Raw genomic sequence first — 19,705 nt, 5'->3', positions numbered from 1 at the left:
ATGCTGGAGGTGCCGGCTGCCCTGCTTCATCTGAGATCAGCCCTGGGATCAGTGTGTAGACTCCAAGGTGCACGGAGTTCACTGAGCCTCCAACTTCCAGGGTCGCACAGCTCAGAGTCTCCAGACTAGCCTTTCTGACTGAGTGGTGACTGACAGCCCTTCCCATCATGCCCCCAAGCCTCCCAGCTCCTGGCCCCGCCCCCATACACAAAATGAGGCGAGCCCAGGCACCCCGAGACTGAGGCAAGATCGAGATGGAGTGGAAGCAGAGCAGGGCTTTCCGTAGCTCTTCTGAGAAAACCGTAAGGCTTCTTCCCACAAGAATGCTGCAAGAGCGCTCCCTCTAGGAGGTGATGTTGGGCACACGTGGAAGGACAATCACAGCAGTGAGGGAAAAGAGCGAGAGAAGCGTGCCCACCAGGATGTGGGAGAGATTGTTTCCCCATAATCTCACGTCCTAGCTCTAGCCCAAGAGCACATCTCATGATCTCCATTCTACTGATGAGGAACCAAAAAGGGAAGGGAATGGTGTTTATTGGGGCAAAACGGGTAATCACCAAAACTAGTCAACTGAGCAAGAGAACTTGTTTGAGTGAGCCCAGTTCCATATTGAGGGCAGTCACATGGAGAAGGGTGGGCAAGAGAGGGTGTCCCTTTCCCTCTGCTGAGGGCTGCATGAGACCCCGCCTGAATGTTATACACACACTGTCCTATCCAAGCCTGCCTAAACACCTATCAGGGACATATCTTTACTGTGGCCACCTCAGAGTTGCAGGAAATGGGATTCCAAAAGGTGAAGAGTATTGCTGGGGTGACAAAGCTGATAAGTGGTGGGACTGGGCTTAGAATTCAGTCACATCAAACCCTGTACACTAAAACCAATGCTGGGCTGCTGTGTTTTTAGAAGTTTCTTCCCTGTCAGAACCACTTGGAGAGTTTGTTAAAGTTCAGAGTGCTGGGCTCCATTCCAGAAGTATTGAAGAGGAAAATTTAAAACCTACACCCAGCTAGAAATAACTAAATACTCCTTCTGCTTCTGTAACTCAGCTTGCTCCTTGCAAAGTCACGTAAGTTATGACTGTTTGGGAAAATGGAAACTTACAACAATGCCAGGAGCTGCCTGCTTAACCACGTTTGTTTGTGTAAAGGTCAGGCACCCCCTCCCCCACTGTGTCCTAACAGCTCTTCCCACTTGCACGAAACCCCCGGTTTAAACTAGCTTATTATGTTGGAGAGGGTGTGGAGAAAAGGGAACCCTCTTACACTGTTGGTGGGAATGCAAACTAGTACAGCCACTATGGAGAACAGTGTGGAGATTCCTTAAAAAACTGGAAATAGAACTGCCTTATGATCCAGCAATCCCACTGCTGGGCATACACACTGAGGAAACCAGAAGGGAAAGAGACATGTGTACCCCAATGTTCATCGCAGCACTGTTTATAATAGCCAGGACATGGAAGCAACCTAGATGCCCATCAGCAGATGAATGGATAAGAAAGCTGTGGTACATATACACAATGGAGTATTACTCAGCCATTAAAAAGAATTCATTTGAATCAGTTCTAATGAGGTGGATGAAACTGGAGCCTATTATACAGAGTGAAGTAAGCCAGAAGGAAAAACACCAATACAGTATACTAATGCATATATATGGAATTTAGAAAGATGATAACAATAACCCTGTGTACAAGACAGCAAAAGAGACACTGATGTATGGAACAGTCTTATGGACTCTGTGGGAGAGGGAGAGGGTGGGAAGATTTGGGAGAATGGCATTGAAACATGTAAAATATCATGTATGAAACGAGATGCCAGTCCAGGTTCAATGCACGATACTGGATGCTTGGGGCTAGTGCAATGGGACGACCCAGAGGGATGGTATGGAGAGGGAGGAGGGAGGAGGGTTCAGGATGGGGAGCACATGTATACCTGTGATGGATTCATTTTGATATTTGGCAAAACTAATATAATTATGTAAAATTTAAAAATAATATAAAATTAAAAAAATAAAATAAAATAAACTAGCTTATTAACAGTCAGCACTGCCACTACAGTCTGATGTCATGCACTGTCTATAAAACCTTTGTAATGCTTTTGTTCAGTGTTCAGAGCTGGAAGTGTTAACTCCTCTGGACCTGCTGGTGTAATAAACCTGAGTTCTCCAACTCTCCGAGTGTGGTGCTTGTTTTCTCGACCATCAGACTTCTTCAACAGTATGGGGCCTGAGGATTTGCATTTCTGAAACTTTCCAAGGATGCTGATGTTTTGGTTCCTAGACCTCTACCTCCTCTCACAGCCCACCCTCAGCACTGGAGCAGTGGTGCTCTCAATACTGGAGATCTAGTCCTGCCTCCATGCTTTCAGACACTCCCTTCACCCCATCTAGAATGTTTCCTTCCTGGGTCACCTTAGAAAAATTCTCCAGGTCCACCCATCAGTCAGTTCAGTTCAGTCGCTCAGTCGTGTCAGACTCTTTGTGACCCCATGAATCCCAGCACGCCAGGCCTCCCTAGAAGACTGCTTTCTCTGATCTGTTCCCTATCTGCAACAATCCACTCCCACGTTCTGTTGCTACTCCTTGTAACAATGACCTCGTGGTTTTGTGTGTTATACTTAAGTTTGTCTTTATCTGTCCCCCATGCTGAGTTCTTAATTTTCCAAGGGAATGGCCTTGTCCTGTTTATCTTTTCATGTCCAGCTGCAAGTAGAAGCTTACAGAAATGCTTGTTCACAAACCCATTCCTCCACACTGCTAACTTTCAGGTCCCTCCATAGCCCTGGCCTAACCACTGTTTCATTCTGATCTTTTGCCATTCCTTCGACTCCCCAGTGCTGCTCCAGATTGCTTTCCACCCAGTAACAGCATCAGATAGTACAGGGGGAATGACTGCATCCACAAATGTAAAGTATGATTAATTATAACAATGACCAGCTTCAGTGTAATTAATAAATATGTTTTCAGGACCCAAGAAGTACGAAGTAACACTGCAGTTCTCAAAGCAGAGTCCAGGGAACCCTGGGAGTCCTTGAGACCCTTTCAGCTGGAATCTACAGGATCAAATCTCTCTTCATAATGCTGCTAAGATGTTTTTCCTTTTTGCACTTTTTCCCAGGGTAAGGTGGAATTTTCCAGAGGCAACCAAAGTGTGATATTGTGACAGAGTAAAGTCAGAAACAGACATGATTTCCCAGCTCTCTCACATTAAGCCATACATCAAAGAGGGTTACAAAAATGTAAAGCAATGCCGTTCTTTCCACTAACTTTCATCTGTTTTGTACAGATTTTTTTCATAGAATATGTTATTCATGTTAACATGCAGTGGCTTTATTACTGTCATCTTTAAATGACTAAATAATATTTTAATTTCTCATTTTCAATTTTAATACAGTAAATATTGATATTTATAACCCACATAAACAAGAACTCTTTGAAGTTCTCGATAAATTTTAAGAATGCAAAGGGGTCCTGAGAACTAAAAGTTTAAAGACTGATTTAATTTCATGCTCCACAATGGAATGAAGTAAAAAATTTCTCAATGTATCTTAGGTTATTGGGGTGGCAGTCTTCACTCTTTTAACAATGATTTTATGGGTTTTTTTTCCTCTTAATGATAGGAAAGGTACCACAGAATTCAAATTTAGGCAGGCAAGCACAGATTTTTGTAATCCATGCAAAACATCAGATGTTTGCACTAAGTTTCTATGATTTAACTTTTAAATTTTTCTTTTTTGGTTTTTATGTGGGAAAGGTATACATTAATAAATGAAATATATGTGTGTGTGTCAGTCCCTCAGACATGTCCAACTCTTTGCAACCCCATGGACTGTAGCCCACCAGGCTCCTCTGTCTATGGGATTTCCCAGGCAAGAATACTGGAGTGGGTTGTCATTGCCTTCTCCAGGGGATATTCCCCACCCAGGGGTCAAACCCAGATCTCCCATATTGGCAGGCTGGTTCTTTAGAACTGAGTCACCAGGGACAATACCAACATATGCTTTAGGGGGAACTCAATTCAACCTAGCACAATAGACAATGGCACAAGTTAGAGAAATTATACAGAAAAGAAGTATGACTTAAAATCACGGAGCTCAAATCATAGAAGCTACTTCCATATTTCAGTCTATGATAAGAAAGAGGTGAGGAGGTTATCAGACCAAAACCTTAACTTCCTTTATTGTATTGTTGCTCTTTGTCACCATGTGCTTGGAAATGTGACTTAAGAAACTGGGTCTTCTGCTCTTAAGTTTCTTGTTGGACCTCACAGAGGCCAGGAGTGCCTACTGGTCTGGGGGAGCCCATTTACATTCTTTTAAGTCAGTCAATTCTTGCTTAGATGATGCAGGTGGGAAAAATGATCTGGACCTACAAGTTTTAGAACCAATTCCAGTACTGTTGTGCCAAAACTCTTGGATAGGAGGAGGGATACAGAGGGAAAGAAAGAAGAAAAGTGGAGTCTTCTGAAATTCTAAACCCTTCTAACCTTGGGACCCCGAAGCCATTTAAAGATGCAGCTTGCAGTGATGACAAGCGTTGCTAAGAATGAAATGAGTTTGGTCAGTGAATTGAAGGAAGGAGATCTTGTAAAGAAAGACAAACGAGGGCAAAAACACTGCCAAATTGTTGTGGTGAGTTGAGCCAGGAAAACTGTTGGAAGTTGACCAAAGGGAGCCCAAAGACTGAGGATGGCTGAGCCCAGCATCCACCACTGCATGTGGCCTCACTGATAAGAAAACCACACCCATGGGCAAGAGCTGCACTGACCTAATCCAGCCTCATGTACCCTATAGGAACATAGAACTTCCCTTGTGGCTCAGCTGATAAAGAATCTGCCTACAATGGGGGAAACCTGTGTTCGATTCCTGGTTTGGAAAATCCCCTGGAGAAGGGAAGAGCTACCCACTCTAGTATTCTAGCCTGGAGAATTCCATGGACTGTATAGTTCACGGGGTCACAAAGAGTTAAGACACAACTGAGCGACTTTTACTTTCGCCCCATAGGTACACATTAAGAAGCTTTAAATAGTGCCCATTTATTATGCACAGCTGTCCAGACCTGGCCTAGCTTCCAAGGCTTCACAGAGAGTGTCAACTGCTGGGGTCTTCCAAAATGCTTTCTTGCCAGTCTTGAAATGTAATCTTAGCAGTTCCTTTTGCAAAAAATGTAGTCAGCTGCCTCTCTCTTGATGCAGATCACGTTATGCATTTTTCATGGAATGCACCTCCATAGCAGATATCAAAAGAGCTGTCTACCAATTAAGGAAGACTTCATTGCGAGTCCCTGTTTGCCTCTCCAGCCTCTTTTGATGTGCCAGGAACTCCCAGCACACATGAAGCAGGGCACATATAGATCTCCTCTCTGACAGACTGGCAACACTTTCTCCCCTAGTGTCCCACCCTTTAACTCTGGCTGGGCCTTTAAGACCAAGCTCAGAACACTTCTTGTCCAGAGAGTCCCCATGGATTCTCCCCAGACTGAGTCTCATGTCATCAAAGTTGATCTTCCTCGGGCCTATGCACACACCCCATGGCAAGCACCCTCAGGCCCAGGTGAAGTGTGTTGCTCGAACATAGGACTCCAATGCCTAAGAGTCCTAAGGAGGTGCCCAGCCCTAAGTGCTCAACAAGAGCAGTTGTGTCCCTGCCACCACCACGTATATCAGGATGCCTCTCCTCCAGCACTGACCCTTTCTCTCTGTGTGCCCAGATGGTAGCAATGGTGCCGGTCCTGCCAAACAGAGCAGCTACCCCAAGCTGTGAGTAAACAGGCCAGCAACAAACAGCCCCCATCACTTAGAAGGAATGCACTGGAGCCCCTTGCTGGTAAACAAGGAAAGAAAAGGACTCCCAGGATGTGTCCTTGACCTCTCCTCTGAGCAGGTGTGTCCTATGGCTTCCATCACTAGATCTACTGGGGACCACCTGCAGGGCAGGCAGGATAATGCCTCCCTCTCTCTATCCAGTCTATTCTGGCCCTCCAAGAATTCCTCTTGGGAGGATTGAGGGATGCCTGGAGACCAGCATCAGCAGGAATTTGCCCACAGACAAAGGCCAGGGCCCTGAGGTCTGAGAGGCCTGCCCTGCATCCCCAGGTACCAGCGATCTTTGCCCCTTCCCCAGTGTGGCTCAGTTGTTCCCCAACGTGCTCCCAGGCATGCCTCTTTCAAGACCTCCCAGAATCCACTTGGGCCGCTCTACCTGTCAGCCATCAATCACCCTCTGGTCCCTCTAAATCAGCAGATTGACCTGGAATGGTTTGCAGAGAGACAGCCAAAGTAGGGGGAGGGAGAGAAATGCATACCTCCCACCCCTCTCAGGGGTCCTTTCCCACGTGGCCAGGCTACTTCTTCATCCATTCCCAGAGCAACTCCTCTGGGAGGAGTCAGGACCCAACCCTGGGCCAACTCCTTGTCAATCAGACCCCAGGGGTGCAGAAACACAAATGGATACACATGTGTCCCAGCCCATGGCAATCTAGGCAGGGGTCTGGTGAGAGAATGGAGTGACTGTACAGTCCTGCCCTTCCTCCAGTGCCATCTTAACCCCAGGGCAACTCTACAATGGGAGCATGCCAACTGAATTGCCCAGAACATTTGCACAATGGTCCTCAGAGTGGGGTGGTAGAGGGCAAAAGCAGGAGGGCTGAACCAGCCTAGGCAACAAGGACTTCTGGGAGTTTGTTCCAGCTGCTGTTGTCATATGGTAATGTGCAATGGTTAGGTGGGAAAGGTCAAGAGTGACCTTACTGTGCTGTTGTCTTTGTTAGAGGAGGGAACAGGGGGTGCAGCATGTAGCCTTTCCCCTGTGACCTAGAGTACTGGCACTGGGTGGTGCTCCCAAGTGCTGCACAGATGTGATGAGAGGATGCACACAAGGAAGGGCTCTTTGGCACATGTGTAGGGTGAGTAGGGAGAAGCGGTGACCGCCACTGCAGCTCACACCTGCTTCTGTATACACTGCTGTGTTTTGACTCAGGAGCTGTGGTGGCCTCTAGCATAAAGAAATCACCTGTTTTTAAATTGAGATAGAATTCTCATTCCATACAAGTCACTCTTTTGAAGTGGACAACTCAGTGGCATTTAGCACATTCACAGTGTTGTGGAGCCTCCCTTCTGTCCAACTACAAGATATTTTCCTCCCCCTAAACAAGACTTCATCGGCATTAGGCAGTTCCCCTACAATTCTGGCCAGGCCCTGCTAACCACTAATCTTTCAAATTCTGGACATTTCACATTAAAGGAATCAAACAATATGCTGCATTTTTCACCTGGCATCTTTCACAATGTTTTCAAAGCTCATCCATATTGTAGCATGTATTGGTACTTTTTATTTATTTATTTTTTATATGTATCTCTTCACATTTTATTTTATTTTTTAATTTACTTTAATTGGAGGCTAATTACTTTACAATATTGTACTGGTTTTGCCATACATTGACATGAATCAGCCATGGATGTACATGTGTTCCCCACCCTGATCCCCCCTCCCACCTCCCTCCCCATCCCATCCCTCTGGGTCATCCCAGTGCACAAGCCCTGAGCACCCTGTGTCATGCATCAAACCTGGACTGGCAATATGCTTCACATATGATAATATACATGTTTCAATGCTATTTTATCAAATCATCCCACCCTCATCTTCTCCCACATGGAGAAGGAAATGGCATCCCACTCCAGTACTCTTGCCTGGAAAATCCCATGGACAGAGGAGCCTGGAAGGCTGCAGTCCATGGTGTCGCTGAGGGTCGGACACGACTGGGCGACTTCACTTTCACTTTTCACTTTAATGCATTGGAGAAGGAAATGGCAACCCACTCCAGTGTTCTTGTCTGGAGAATCCCAGGGACGGGGGAGCCTCGTGGGCTGCTGTCTATGGGGTCACACAGAGTTGGACACGACTGAAGTGACTTAGCAGCATCTTCTCCCACACAGTCCAAAAGACTGTTCTATACATCTGTGTCTCTTTTGCTATCTTGCATATAGTGTTATCATTATCATCTTTCTAAATTCCACATATATGCATTAGTATACTGTATTGGTGTTTTTCTTTCTGGCTTACTTCACTCTGTATAATAGGCTCCAGTTTCATCCACCTCATTAGAACTGATTCAAATGCATTCTTTGTAATAGCTGAGTAATATTCCACTGTGTATATGTTCCACAGCTTTCTTATCCATTCGTCTCCCAATGGACACCTAGGTTGCTTCCATGTCCTGGCTATTATAAACAGTGCTGTGATGAACATTGGGGTACACGTGTCTCTTTCAATTCTGGTTTCCTTGGTGCGTATATCCAGCAGTGGGATTACTGGGTCGTATGGCAGTTCTATTTCCAGTTTTTAAGGAATTTCCACACTATTTTCCATAGTGGCTGTACTAGATTGCATTCCCACCAACAGGGTAAGAGGGTTCCCTTTTCTCCACACCCTCTCCAGCATTTATTGTTTGTAGACTTTTGGAGAGCAGCCATTATGACTGGCATGAAATGGTACCTCTTTGTGGTTTTGATTTGCATTTCTCTGATAATGAGTGATGTTGAGCATCTTTTTATGTGTTTGTTAGACATCTGTATGTCTTCTTTGGAGAAATGTCTGTTTAGTTTTTTGGCCCATTTTTTGATTGGGTCATTTAGTTTTCTGGAATTGAGCTGCAGGAGTTGCTTGTATATTCTTAAGATTAATTCTTTGTCAGTTGGTTCGTTTGCTATTATTTTGTCCCATTCTGAAGGCTGTCTTTTCACCTTGCTTATAGTTTCCTTTGTTGTAAAGAAGCATTTAAGTTTAATTAGGTCCCATTTGTTTATTTTTCCTTTTATTTCCATTACTCTGGGAGGTGGGTCATAGAGGATCCTGCTGTGATTTATGTCGGAGAGTGTTTTGCCTATGATTTCCTCCAGGAGTTTCATAGTTTCTGGTCTTACCTTTAGATCTTTAATCCATTTTGAATTTATTTTTGTGTATGGTGTTAGAAAGTGTTCTAGTTTCCTTCTTTTACAAGTAGTTGACCAGTTTTCCCAATGCCACTTGTTAAAGAGATTGTCTTTTCTCTATTGTATATTCTTGCTTCCTTTGTCAAAGATAAGGTGTCCATAGGTGCATAGATTTATCTCTGGGCTTTCTATTTTGTTCTGTTGATCTATATTTCTGTCTTTGTGCCGGTACCATACTGTCTTGATGACTGTAGCTTTGTAGTGGAGCCTGAAGTCAAGCAGGTTGATTCCTCCAGTTCCATTCTTATTTCTCAAGATTGCTTTGGCTATTCGAGGTTTTTTGTGTTTCCATATAAATTGTGAAGTTATTTGTTCTAGCTCTGTGAAAAATACCATTGGTAGCTTGATAGGGATTGCATTGAATCTATAGATTGCTTTAGGTAGTATACTCATTTTCACTATATTGATTCTTCTGATCCATGAACATGCTATATTTCTCCATCTATTTGTGTCCTCTTTGATTTCTTTCATCAGTGTTTTATAGTTTTCTCTATGGGTCTTTTGTTTCTTTGCTGCTGCTGCTAAGTTGCTTCAGTCGTGTCTGACTCTGTGCGACCCCATAGATGGCAGCCCACCAGGCCCCTCTGTCCCTGGGATTCTCCAGGCAAGAATACTGGAGTGGGTTGCCATTTCCTTCTCCAATGCACGAAAGTGAAAAGTGAAAGTGAAGTCACTCAGTCATGCCCAACTCTTAGCGACCCCATGGACTGGAGCCTACCAGGCTCCTCCGTCCATGGGATTTTCCAGGCAAGAGTACTGGAATGGGTTGCCATTTGTTTCTTTAGGTAGATATATTAAGTAATTTTTTCTTTTCATTGCAATGGTGAATGGAATTGTTTCCTTATTTTCTCTTTCTGTTTTCTCATTGTTATGTTGTTATGTATAGGAATGCAAGGGATTTCTGTGTGTTAGTTTTATATCCTGAAACTTTATTATATTCATTGATTACCTCTAGTAATTTTCTGGTGGAGTCTTTAGGGTTTTCTATGCAGACAATCATGTCATCTATAAACAGTGAGAGTTTTACTTCTTCTTTTCAAATCTGGATTCATTTTATTTGTTTTCCTGCTCTGACTGCTGTGGCCAAAACTTCCAAAATTATGTAGACTAGTAGTGGTGAGAATGGACACCCTTGTCTTGTTCTTGACTTTAGGGGAAATGCTTTCAGTTTTTCACCATTGAGGATAATGTTTGCTGTGGGTTTGTCATATATAGCTTTTATTATGTTGAGGTATATTCCTTCTATTCCTGCTTTCTGGAAGAATTGATGCTTTTGAACTATGGTGTTGGAGAAGACTCTTCAGAGTCCCTTGGACTGCAAGGCAATCCAACCAGTCCATTCTAAAGATCAGTCCTGTGTTCTTTGGAAGGACCGATGCTAAAGCTGAAACTCCAGTATTTTGGCCACCTCATGCGAAGAGTTGACTCATTGGGAAAGACTCTGCTGCTGGGAGGGATTGGGGGCAAGAGGAGAAGGGGCCAACAGAGGATGAGATGGCTGGATGGCATCATTGACTCGATGGTTGTGAGTTTGAGTGAACTCTGGGTGTTGGTAATGGACAGGGAGGCCTGGCGTGCTGCAATTCATGGGGTCGCAAAGAGTCGGACATGACTGGGCGACTGAACTGAACTGGAGGGTTTTTATCAGAAATGGATGTTGAATTTTGTCAAAGTCTTTCTCTGCATCTATTGAGGCAATCATATGCTTTTATCTTTCAATTTGTTAATGTGGTGTATTACCTTGATTAATTTGTGGATATTGAAGAATCTTTGCATCCCTGGGATAAAGCCCACTTGGTCATGGTGTATGATCTTTTATGTATGTTGTTAGATTCTGTTTGCTAGAATTTTGTTAAGGATTTTTGCATCTATGTTCTTCTATTGGCCTGTAGTTTTCTTTTTTTGTGGCATCTTTGTCTGGTTTTGGTATGAGGGTGATGGTGGCCTCATATAATGAGTTTGGCCGTTTACCTTCCTCTACAATTTTCTGGAAGAGTTTGAGTAGGATAGGTGTTAGATCTTCTCTAAATTTTTGGTAGAATTCAGCTGTGAAGCCATCTGGGCCTGGGCTTTTGTTTGCTGGAAGATTTCTGATTACAGTTTCAATTTCCGTGCTTGTGATGGGTCTGTTAAGATTTTCTATTTCTTCCTGGTTCAGTTTTGAAAAGTTATACTTTTCTAAGAATTTGTCCACTTCTTCCAAGTTTCCATTTTATTGACATATAGTTGCTAATAGTAGTCTCTTATGATGCTTTGTATTTCTGTATTGTTTGTTGTGATTTCTCCGTTTTCATTTCTAATTTTGTTGATTTGATTTTTCTCCTTTTGTTTCTTGATGAGTCTGGCTAATGGTTTGCCAATTTTATTTATCTTCTCAAAGAACCAGCTTTCAGCTTTGTTGATTTTTGCTATGGTCTCCTTTGTTTCTTTTGCATATACTTCTGCCCTAATTTTTTTAATTAAATTTATTTATTTTAATTGGAGGCTAATTACTTTACAATATTGTATTGGTTTTGCCACACATCAACATGAATCCTCCACAGGTGTTCTGCCATAATTTTTACCTGTGGTGGATTCATTTTGATATTTGGCAAAACTAATACAATTATGTAAAATTTTAAAATAAAATAAAATTAAAAAAAATAAAAATAAATTAAAAAAATTTATTTCCTTCTACTAACCTTGGTGTTTTTCATTTCTTCCTTTTCTAGTGGCTTTAGATATAGAGTTAGGTTTTTTATTTGACTTTTTTCTTGTTTTTTTGAGGTAAACCTGTATTGCTATGAACCTTCCCCTTAGCACTGCTTATATAGTGTCCCATAGGTTTTGGCCCAGACATCCTGGAATGTGAAGTCAAGTGGGCCTTAGAAAGCATCACTATGAACATAGCTAGTGTAGGTGATGGAATTCCAGTCGAGCTATTTCAAATCCTGAAGGATGATGCTGTGAAAGTGCTGCACTCAATATGCCAGCAAATTTGGAACACTCAGCAGTGGCCACAGCAATGGAAAAGGTCAGTTTTCATTACAATCCCAAAGAAAAGTAATGTCAAAGAATGCTCAAACTACCACACAATTGGACTCATCTCACATGCTAGTAAAGTAATGTTCAAAATTCTCCAAGCCAGGCTTCAGCAATACGTGAACTGTAAACTTCCATATGTTCAAGCTGGTTTTAGAAAAGGCAGAGGAACCAGAGATCAAATTGCCAACATCTGCTGGGTCACTGAAAAAGCAAGAGAGTTCCAGAAAAACATCTATTTCTGCTTTACTGACTATGCCAAAGTCTTTGACTGTGTGGATCACAGTAAACTGTGGAAAATTCTGAAAGAGATGGGAATACCAGACCACCTGACCTGCCTCTTGAGAAACTTATATGCAGGTCAGGAAGCAACAGTTAGAACTGGATGTGGAACAACACACGGGTTCCAAATAGCAAAAGGAGTACATCAAGGCTGTATATTGTCACCCTGCTTATTTAACTTATATGCAGAGTACATCATGAGAAATGCTGGGCTGGAAGAAGCATAGGCTGGAATCAAGATTGCCGGGAGAAATATCAATAACCTCAGATATGCAGATGACATCACCCTTATGGCAGAAAGTGAAGAGGAACTCAAAAGCCTCTTGATGAAAGTGAAAAAGGAGAGTGAAAAAGTTGGCTTAAAGCTCAACATTCAGAAAATAAAGATCATGGCATCCGGTCCCATCACTTCATGGCAGATAGATGGGGAAACAGTGGAAACAGTGGCAGACTTTATTTTTGGGGCTCCAAAATCACTGAAGATGGTGATTGCAGCCATGAAATTAAAAGACACTTACTCCTTGAAAGGAAAGTTATGACCAATCTAGATAGCATATTAAAAAGCAGAGACATTACTTTGCCAACAAAGGTCCATCTAGTCAAGGCTATGGTTTTTCCAGTAGTCATGTATGGATGTGAGAGTTGGACTGTGAAGAAAGCTGAGCACCAAAGTATTGATGCTTTTGAACTGTGGTGTTGGAGAAGACTCTTGAGAGTCCCTTGGAGTGCAAGGAGATCCAACCTGTCCATTCTAAAGAAGATCAGTTCTGGGTGTTCTTTGGAAGGACTTATGCTAAAACTGAAACTTCAATACTTTGGCCCTCATGCGAAGAGTTGACTCATTGGAAAAGACTCTGATTCTGAGAGGGATTGGGGGCAGGAGGAGAAGGGGCGACAGAGGATGAGATGGCTGGATGGCATCACTGACTCGATGGACGTGAGTTTGAGTGAACTCTGGGAGTTGGTGTTGGACAGGGAGGACTGGCATGATGCAATTCATAGGGTTGCAAACAGTCAGACACGACTGAGCGACTAAAATGAACTGAACTGAACTGATAGGTTTTGGGGTGTTTTTTTTTTTAATTTTCATTCATTTGTATGCATATTTTGATTTCTTTTTTGATTTCTTCTCGGATTTGTTGGTTATTCAGCAGTGTGTTGTTCAGCCTCCATATGCTGGGATCTTTAATAGCTTTTCTCCTGTAATTGACATCTAATCTTACTTCTTTCTGGTCAGAAAAGATGCTTGGAATGATATCAAATTTTTGAATTCACCAAGGCTAGATTTATGGCCCAGTATGTGATCTATCCTGGAAAAGGTTCCATGTGCACTGGAGAAAAAGTTGAAATTCATGGTTTTGGGTTGAGACTCACACACAAAGAGGGAAAAACAAAGATACTGAGATAGAGACATACACATTGAGAGAGAGATACACACACACTGCGAGAGACACACATACACTGGGAGAGGAAGACACACACACACTGGCAGAGGGAGACACACACACTGGCAGAGGGAGACACACAATGACACAGAGAGACACACATGCAATGAGTGACACACACATACAACGACTCACACACACACACACACACACACAATGAGGGACCCAAACACACACTGAATGGGATGGAATCACTGAGAGAGTGAGACAGTCTTTGAAAGAGACCCACACACTGAGAAAGACACACACACACACTGAGAGAGACACACATACAGAGACAGACACAATACACACACAGAGAGAAACATAATAGCACTGAGAGACACACACATACAGAGAGAGACACAACACACACTGAAAGAGACACACACACACACTGAGATACACAAATACACACTGTGAGAGACACACACACAGTGAGAGAGATACACACTGAGAGATACATAATTACACAAACTAGAGAGACGCACACACTGAGACAAACGCACACATACTGAGAGGGTCACACACACAGAGATACACATACCATGAAAGACATACATACAGAGAGAGAGTCACAGACACAATGAGAGACAAACACACACACTCTAAATTGGATGGAAACACTGAGGCAGGGACACACACCCTGAGAGAGAGACTCATATAGTGAGAGAGACACACATACACAGTGAGAGAGAGACACACACACACACACTCTGAGAGACACACTCACATACAGACACACATTGAGAGAGACACACAGACACACTGAGAGATACACACATATATAGAGAGATACATGCACACGGTGAGAGAGAGACACACACAAAGTGAGAACACACACACACTGTGAGAGAGACACACATATTGAGAGAAACACACGCTGAGTGAGACACACAGTGAGAGAAATTTGCACTATGACAGAGACACACATACTGATAGATATGCACACTGAGAGACACACACTCACTCACTGAGAGAGACATACACACACAGAAACACTGAGAGACACACACGCAGAGACAAACAGAGACACACACAATGAGAGATAGACACACAATGGGACAGAGACACACAAAAACACTGAGGGAGACACACATGCACTGAGAGATAAACATACACACTGAAAGAAACACACACAATGAGAGAGACACACAGAGACACACACAATGAGAGAGAGAAACACAATGAGACAGGGACACAAAATCACAGTGAGAGAGCCACATACACTGAGAGAGAGACACAAACAAACTGATAGTGAGACACACACTGAGAGACAGACTCACACACACAGAGTGAGATATACAGACACTGAGATCGAGACATACACAATGAGAGAGACACACACATGCTGAGAGAGAAACATACAGAAATACACACACACAGACAGAGAGACACATGCAAACTGAGAGACACCAGCACACAAACATAGAGACAGAGACACACGTGCACTGAGAGAGAATCATAAACACTGAAAGATAGGAACACACACACACTGATAGACACAACATACAGAGACACACACACACACTGAAAGACACAGACACACACAGAGAGAGACACATACTGTGAAAGAGACACACACACATGAAACTGAGAGAGAGGCACACAACGAGAGAAAGCACGCACACTCTGACACATACACAGACACACACAAAGAGAGACATACACACTGAGACAGAAACACACACACACTGAGAGACACACACACTGAGAGAGACAGACATATACCCTGAGAGAGAAGCCACACACACACAGGCACACAGAGACACAGGCACTGGGAGAGACACACACACACACAAACATGAGAGACACACACACATAGACACACACAATGAGACAGAGAAACACACAATGAGACAGAGACACATAAACACACTGAAAGAGCCACATACACACAAACTGAGAGCAAGAGAGACACACACATACAGAGTGAGACACACACACACTGAAATACAGACACACACAGTGGGAGACAAGAAATACACACTGAGAGAGAGGCCACACACACACAGACACAGGCACTGGGAGAGAGACACACACACAGAAACCTTGAGACACACACAATGAGACAGAGAAACACACAATGAGACAGAGACACACAAACACACTGAGAGAGCCACACACATGAGAGAGAGACACAAAAACACACTGAAAGAGCCACATACACACAAACAGAGAGAGACCCAAACATACAGAGTGAGACACACACACACTGAAATACAGACCCACACAGTGAGAGACACACACACAGACACTGAGAGAGATAAACACACAGAAATTTGCACACACAGACAGAGACACACACACAGTGTGAGAGAGACACACACACATGCACATTGAGAGAGAGGCACACAGCATGAGAGGGACACTCACACACTGACAGACACACACAGATACACAGTCACACAGACACACTGAGACAGACACACATACACTGAGAGAGACACACATACAGAGGCACACACACTGAGGTAGAAACACACACTGAGAGAGAGACACACACACAGAGACACACACAATGAGAGAGAGAAACATACAATGAGACAGGGACACAAAATCACAGTAAGAGAGCCATACACTGAGAGAGAGACACGAACAAACTGATAGTGAGACACATACACCGAGAGAGAGACTCACACACACAGAGTGAGACATACAAACACTGAGATAGAGACATACACACTGAGAGAGACACACACACACACACTGAGAGAAAAATACACAGCAATACGCACACACAGACAGAGAGACACACACAAACTGAGAGACACCAGCACACAAACATAGAGACAGAGACACACACACACACTGAGATAATCAAACACTGAAAGATAGAAACACAAACACACTAATAGACACAAAAATACAGAGACAGGTACACATACTGAAAGACACAGACACACACACTGAGAGACACATACTGTGAAAGAGACACACACACATGTGCACTGAGAGAGAGGCACAGAACGAGAGAAGGCACACACACACTGACACACACACATACACAGACACACACAGACACACATTGAGAGAGAGACATACACACTGAGACAGAAACACACACACACTCTGAGACACACATACTGAGAGACAGACATACACACTGAGAGAGAGGCCACACACACACAGGCACACAGAGACATGGGCACTGGGAGACAGACAGACACACACAAAACCTGAGAGATACACACACACATAGACACACACATTGAGTCACAGAAACACACAATGAGACAGAGACACACAAACACACTGAAAGAGCCACATACACACAAACTGAGAGAAAGAGAGACCCACACATACAGAGTGAGACACACACACACTGAAATACAGACACACAGTGAGACACACACACACACACTGAGAGAGAGAAACACACAGAAATTCACACATACACAGAGACACACACAGTGTGAGAGAGACACACACACATGCACACTGAGAGAGAGGCACATAACGAAAGAAGGACACTCACACACTGACAGACACACACTGAGAGAGAGACACACACAGAGGCACACACACTGAGCTAGAAACACACACACACAGACAGAGGCCACACACACAGACACACAAAGACAGACACTGAGAGAGACACACAAAAACACTGAGACACACACAGAGTGACACACACAATGAGAGAGAGACATACACACTGAGAGAGAAACACACATACACTGAGAGAAAAACACTGAGAGAGACAGACATACACACTGAGAGAGAGGCCACACACAGATACAGAGAGACACAGGCACTGGGAGAGAGACACACATACAGAACCTGAGAGACACACAAACACATAGACACACACACACACACAATTAGAGACCCAAACACACACTGAATAGGGTGGAATCACTGAGAGAGTGACATTCTCTGAGAGAGAGACACACACACACTGAGAAAAAAAACACACACACTGAGGGAGACACACAACACACTGAGAGACACACACTTACCGAGACAGACACAATACGCACAGAGAGACACACAATCATACTGAGAGACACACACATACAGAGAGAGACACAACACACACTGAGACAGACACACATACACTGATAGATACACACACTGAGAGAGAGACACTCACACACTGAGAGAGACATACACACACAGAAACACTGAGAGACACACACGCAGAGACAAACAGAGACACACACAATGAGAGAAAGAAACACAATGGGACAGAGACACACAAAAAAACTGAGAGAGACACACATGCACTGAGAGATAAACATACACACTGAAAGAAACACACACAATGAGAGAGATACACAGAGACACACACAATGAGAGAGAGAAACACACAATGAGACAGGGACACAAAATCACAGTGAGAGAGCCACACACACTGAGAGAGAGACACAAACAAACTGATAGACACATACACTGAGAGAGAGAATCACACACAGAGAGAGACATACAAACACTGAGATCAAGACATACACACTGAGAGAGACACACATACACTGAGAGAGAAACACACAGAAATACACACACACACACAGAGAGACACATGCAAACTGAGAGACACCAGCACACAAACATAGAGACAGAGACACACGTGCACTGAGAGAGAATCATAAACACTGAAAGATAGAAACACACACACACTAATAGACACAAACATACAGAGACACATACACCCACTGAAAGACACACACAAGTACACTGAGAGACACACACTGTGAAAGAGACACACACACATGAAACTGAGAGGCACACAACGAGAGAAAGCACACACACACTGACACATACACATACACAGACACACACAGACACACACTGAGAGAGAGACATACACACTGAGACAGAAACACACATACTCTGAGACACACACACTGAGAGAGACAGACATACACACTGAGAGGGATTCCACACACAGACACACAGAGACACAGACACTAGGAGAGAGACACACACACACAAACATGAGAGACGCACACACATAGACACACACAATGAGACAGAGAAACACACAATGAGACAGAGACACACAAATACACTGAGAGAGCCACACACATGAGAGAGAGACACAAACACACTGAAAGAGCCACATACACACAAACTGAGAGCAAGAGAGACACACACGTACAGAGTGAGATACACACACACTGAAATACAGACACACACAGTGAGAGACAGAGAAATGCACACTGAGAGAGAGGCCACACACACACAGACACACAGACACAGGTACTGGGAGAGAGACACACACACAGAAACCCTGAGACACACACACACACATAGACACACACAATGAGACAGAGAAACACACAATGAGACAGAGACACACAAACACACTGAGAGAGCCAAACACATGAGACAGAGACACATAAACACACTGAAAGAGCCACATACACACAAACTGAGAGAGAGACCCACACATACAGAGTGAGACACACACACACTGAAATATAGACCCACACAGTGGGAGACACACACACAGACACTGAGAGAGAGAAGCACACAGAAATTCACACACACACAGACACACACATTGTGAGAGAGACACACACACATGCACACTGAGAGAGAGGCACACAATGAGAGAGGGACACTCATACACTGACAGACACACACAGACACAGAGACACACACTGAGAGACACACACACAGAGGCACACACACTGAGCTAGAAACACACACACACTGAGAGAGACAACACATACACAGACACACAGAGGCACAGACACTGAGAGAGAGACACATACAGAGAGACACACACAATGAGAGAGAGACATACACACTGAGAGAGAAACACACACACACTAAGAGACACACACAGAGAGACAGATATACACACTGAGAGAGAGGCCACACACACAGATACAGAGAGACACAGGCACTGGGAGAGAGACACAGACACAGAAAACCTGAGAAACACACACATAGACACACACACACAATTAGAGACCCAAACACACACTGAACAGGATGGAATCACTGAGAGAGAGACACACACACTGAGAAAAAGACACACACACA

This window comes from Bos javanicus, chromosome X (assembly GCF_032452875.1).
Source record: "Bos javanicus breed banteng chromosome X, ARS-OSU_banteng_1.0, whole genome shotgun sequence".
Taxonomy (NCBI): domain Eukaryota; kingdom Metazoa; phylum Chordata; class Mammalia; order Artiodactyla; family Bovidae; genus Bos; species Bos javanicus.
The sequence above is the reverse complement of the archived record's forward strand: the minus strand, read 5'-3'. Positions refer to the sequence as shown.